A 5,059-nucleotide genomic window follows, 5' to 3' on the forward strand; every position below is an offset into this window, starting at 1 on the left:
CTGAGAGCTGTGGCAATGATTTCCATTGCATGGAGAGGGGCCACAGTCCTGCAAGAGTCTTTCAGCAGAGCAAACAGCAGCCTGGAGGGTGGGCAGTGCTGCATCTGGACCACTGCATGCTCATCCTTCACCACAATGCAGAGCTGCCATGGATCACTTTTTCCATTTCTCCTGTTGGATATGTTTTGGAGAAGTTGTTCTAGGTGGCTTTGGATGGTGATCCAAGTAGGAAGCAGCCATTCGCCTGCTGTGATATCCTTACAACTAGTCCTAACTTCTCATTGCCTTTGGTTTGATTGGGGGTGTTTTATCTGTTTGTTTGATTGGTTTCTTTGGGTTGGTTTCTTTGTGTTTTTCTCTCTTTTGCTTGGAGTTTCTTTTCCTTTTTTAGAAATGACTGGTGAAGTTGGCACAACCAAACTCCAGAAAACGTAAAGCAGGCTTGACTTTCCAGAAATTGCTTTTGGCTGGCTTTAGCTGCATCCCCCAGGATCACGATCAGCAGTAGATATTTGCAGGTTTTGCTCTGCATCCTCAGCCTGCCCAGGTGTTGTTCAGTGTTTCAGCAGTGGAGAAGACGATGGATATTTTGCTAAACCTCCTTTCAAACAACAAAACTTGGGTTAGCACGACAGAAAAGAAGAAAAGAAAATCTTCGCCAGTTAGAACAGAGCCAGAGTCCCACCATTTCCCCCTCCACTTTTCTTTCTTTTCTACATTTAGAGGTAAAGCTTCCATCTCCAAAAGCTTCCATCTCTCACTTCCTGATGTAGCCATTTGCTACCCTTTAGCCTTGACTGCCACGCATCGGACTGCTGTCCGTGTGGGGCTGGGGATGCTCAGCCTGGAAAGAGAAGGGGGCTGGCGAGGCCTCCCTGCAGCTCTAGGAAAGATGGGCACAGAGAGGAGAAGCCTTTCAAATGCAGGAGTGAGCTTGAAGTTGGATCTAATGAAGCTGCTCTTTTCCACTCCGGCTGCTGGGGCACTGGCCCAGGCTGTGCACAGAGGCTGGGGATGCTCCATCCTTGGCAACATCCAAGGCCAGCTGGGAGCGGGGCTCTGAGCAACCTCTTCTGGGCGAAGATCGCTCCGCTTGGAACAAGATGGTCTTTAGGGTCCCTTCCAAGCCCAAGCACCCAGGGATTCCATCATTCATTCTACAGTCTCCGTTGTCCACTTCAGCCTGGGCCTGAACTCCTGGCGGTGATGTCACAGTGCACGCTCCAGCTAGAACTTCCAGCATCCAGCAACGGCCACAACACAACCCTTGGCTCCTTGTGCCAGCACGCTCTTCATTCACCCTGCTCCAAGCCTACCCCTGTCACCTTGTTGCCACCTGCTCCCTGATTCCCCCAGCAGTCCCCAAAGCTCCCCATCGCTTGGATTTTGCTCTCCATCCCTGCAGGATGTCTGCATTTGTTCCAAAAGAGGTATGGTACTATTCCACGGAGGCGGACACCCCGCAGCTGCCTGGCTGGGCTGGAGCTCTGTGGGACAGGGTGGGAAATTTTGCTACCTCTGCAGGCGGGCACAGACGGAGAGGAGGAGACGGACGTCGATACACAGACTGATAGAGAAGAAGCCATGGAAGTGGACGGAGAGGATACTGGAGAGGAAGACATGGATGTGGATATGTACGAGACAGAGGAAGAGATGGAGGTGGAAACGAAAGATTATATTGAAGAGATGGATATTGATCTAAAAGACAAGGAGGAAGACATGGTCTTGGGATGAAGACCGATGCCAGCAGCAGAACAGGCAGGTGCTCCCCACAGGCAGAGTGGGGCCCCTGCTGCCAGCCTGGGGCCGGGCTGGGCACTTCCTGCTCAGGGACACGCTAGCCCATGCACTGGATTCTGCTGGCCATCCCTGGCCTGGCCTGGGCTTGCTGTGGGCCACACAAGCCCTGTTCCAGTGCCTGGGCCACAGCCCCCAGCCAGGCTCCCTTCTGGCAGCAGAGTCCCACTGGGCCAGTGTCCCAGCCCGGCAGCACATGGAACACCCTTCCGTGCCTGACTGCACTGACCGTGCTACTTGTTTTTCTTGCAGGACTTAGGGACATCACAGACACAGATGCCACCCTGCTGTACATACGTTTTACAGTGGTTGTGTTCAGGATAGAGGTTTTAGAGTTTGTTTAAGTTGTCTGTAAATACGTTTCATAGAGTTTTGTTAGAGCTGTTCTCAGGTAAATAGGTTCTATAGTTTGTTGTTGTTGTTGTTGTTGTTACCAATATTCTTACAGTGTAAATATGTGGTGTAGTTCATTCTTGTTCCTTTTCTTCTACAGATAAACAGTCTTTGATTTTCACACCCCAGTTCTCTTTGCATTTTCTTCGGGCACGTTTGCAAAGCTGTGGCTTGTTTCGGGAACAATGTTTGCAGGACTCTAAAAAGAGTATCAAAACCGCTCTGCCACACTCTCAGCTGCTGCTGCTGCCCCAAAAAGCACTGGCTGGCTTTGCTCACACAATCACAGTTGTGGTGGCATTTCTACCACACCACTGGACAGCGATGTTTTCCCTCTTCTCCTGGAAATACCTACAGCACTTGTGGGTAGCAAGGCAAACATGAGCCTCTTTTAGTGGCCCTTGAAATTGGACATGTGAAATGAGGTACACAAAGCCACAGGCCAGCTGAACCTGGCATCTCTGAATGGGTCTTTACATTCTTCCCAGGAAGATGAATGGCAATCACTATTTTGGCAGGGAGGAAAGTGCATCAGCTAGCAATTTGCTGTAGAAAATGTGCTTTCTGCTCCTCTCACAGCCAAAACTCCTACCCATTTCTTGGAAGTCCTTCTTAGATAAGGACCGTGTTCAACTGAGTGACAGTGAAGCCAAATGGCAATGCCACAATCAATTGTCCTGTACACAATCTCCTTCATCCACGTGGAAGGTTACTCACGGGCACACAAGAGGACGGAAGAAACCCAAATGCATCGTTGGACATAATGAAGTCAGACGTGTTGAGGGATGAAGAAATCTTGCAGAGATATGGAAAGCTGCCCTGAAAACCCAGTTCGGGGAGAGCCTGAGCTCTTTTGTGCTTTTAGGCCTGAAGATGCTCAGCAGCTTTCCCAGATGCTCAGCAGGCAGTAGGATTGTGCCTGAATCTGGCTCTGGAAATGCCAGTGCCTCAACTGAGAGCTGTGGCAATGATTTCCATTGCATGGAGAGGGGCCACAGTCCTGCAAGAGTCTTTCAGCAGAGCAAACAGCAGCCTGGAGGGTGGGCAGTGCTGCATCTGGACCACTGCATGCTCATCCTTCACCACAATGCAGAGCTGCCATGGATCACTTTTTCCATTTCTCCTGTTGGATATGTTTTGGAGAAGTTGTTCTAGGTGGCTTTGGATGGTGATCCAAGTAGGAAGCAGCTATTCGCCTGCTGTGATATCCTTACAACTAGTCCTAACTTCTCATTGCCTTTGGTTTGATTGGGGGTGTTTTATCTGTTTGTTTGATTGGTTTCTTTGGGTTGGTTTCTTTGTGTTTTTCTCTCTTTTGCTTGGAGTTTCTTTTCCTTTTTTAGAAATGACTGGTGAAGTTGGCACAACCAAACTCCAGAAAACGTAAAGCAGGCTTGACTTCCCAGAAATTGCTTTTGGCTGGCTTTAGCTGCATTCCCCAGGATCACGATCAGCAGTAGATATTTGCAGGTTTTGCTCTGCATCCTCAGCCTGCCCAGGTGTTGTTCAGTGTTTCAGCAATGGAGAAGACGATGGATATTTTGCTAAACCTCCTTTCAAACAACAAAACTTGGGTTAGCACGACAGAAAAGAAGAAAAGAAAATCCTCGCCAGTTAGAACAGATCCAGAGTCCCACCATTTCCCCCTCCACTTTTCTTTCTTTTCTACATTTAGAGGTAAAGCTTCCATCTTCAAAAGCTTCCATCTCTCACTTCCTGATGTAGCCATTTGCTACCCTTTAGCCTTGACTGCCACGCATCGGACTGCTGTCCGTGTGGGGCTGGGGATGCTCAGCCTGGAAAGAGAAGGGGGCTGGCGAGGCCTCCCTGCAGCTCTAGGAAAGATGGGCACAGAGAGGAGAAGCCTTTCAACTGCAGGAGTGAGCTTGAAGTTGGATCTAAAGAAGCTGCTCTTTTCCACTCCGGCTGCTGGGGCACTGGCTCGGGCTGTGCACAGAGGCTGGGGATGCTCCATCCTTGGCAACATCCAAGGCCAGCTGGGATCGGGGCTCTGAGCAACCTATTCTGGGCGAAGATTGCTCCGCTTGGAACAAGATGGTCTTTAGGGTCCCTTCCAAGCCCAAGCACCCAGGGATTCCATCATTCATTCTACGGTCTCCGTTGTCCACTTCAGCCTGGGCCTGAACTCCTGGCGGTGATGTCACAGTGCACGCTCCAGCTAGAACTTCCAGCATCCAGCAACGGCCACAACACAACCCTTGGCTCCTTGTGCCAGCACGCTCTTCATTCACCCTGCTCCAAGCCTACCCCTGTCACCTTGTTGCCACCTGCTCCCTGATTCCCACAGCAGTCCCCAAAGCTCCCCATCGCTTGGATTTTGCTCTCCATCCCTGCAGGATGTCTGCATTTGTTCCAAAAGAGCTATGGTACTATTCCACGGAGGCGGACACCCCGCAGCTGCCTGGCTGGGCTGGAGCTCTGTGGGACAGGGTGGGAAATTTTGCTACCTCTGCAGGCTGGCACAGACGGAGAGGAGGAGACGGACGTCGATACACAGACTGATAGAGAAGAAGCCATGGAAGTGGACGGAGAGGATACTGGAGAGGAAGAGATGGATGTGGATATGTACGAGACAGAGGAAGAGATGGAGGTGGAAACGAAAGATTATATTGAAGAGATGGATATTGATCTAAAAGACAAGGAGGAAGACATGGTCTTGGGATGAAGACCGATGCCAGCAGCAGAACAGGCAGGTGCTCCCCACAGGCAGAGTGGGGCCCCTGCTGCCAGCCTGGGGCCGGGCTGGGCACTCCCTGCTCAGGGACACGCTAGCCCATGCACTGGATTCTGCTGGCCATCCCTGGCCTGGCCTGGGCTTGCTGTGGGCCACACAAGCCCTGTTCCAGTG

At 51.0% G+C, this 5,059-nt stretch overlaps 1 long non-coding RNA gene across 1 annotated transcript; it reads left to right on the plus strand.

Annotated features, from left to right (window-relative positions):
• Positions 1–203: 203 nt before the first annotated feature.
• On the plus strand, positions 204–3,794 carry LOC147650463 (uncharacterized). The gene is made up of 3 exons (XR_015276812.1): positions 204–1,430; positions 1,525–1,758; positions 2,050–3,794. It is a non-coding gene; the product is annotated as an uncharacterized LOC147650463 (long non-coding RNA).
• The last annotated feature ends 1,265 nt before the right edge of the window (positions 3,795–5,059 follow it).

Source organism: Cyanistes caeruleus, chromosome 15, assembly GCF_971803275.1.
Source record: "Cyanistes caeruleus chromosome 15, bCyaCae1.hap1.1, whole genome shotgun sequence".
Taxonomy (NCBI): Eukaryota; Metazoa; Chordata; class Aves; order Passeriformes; family Paridae; genus Cyanistes; species Cyanistes caeruleus.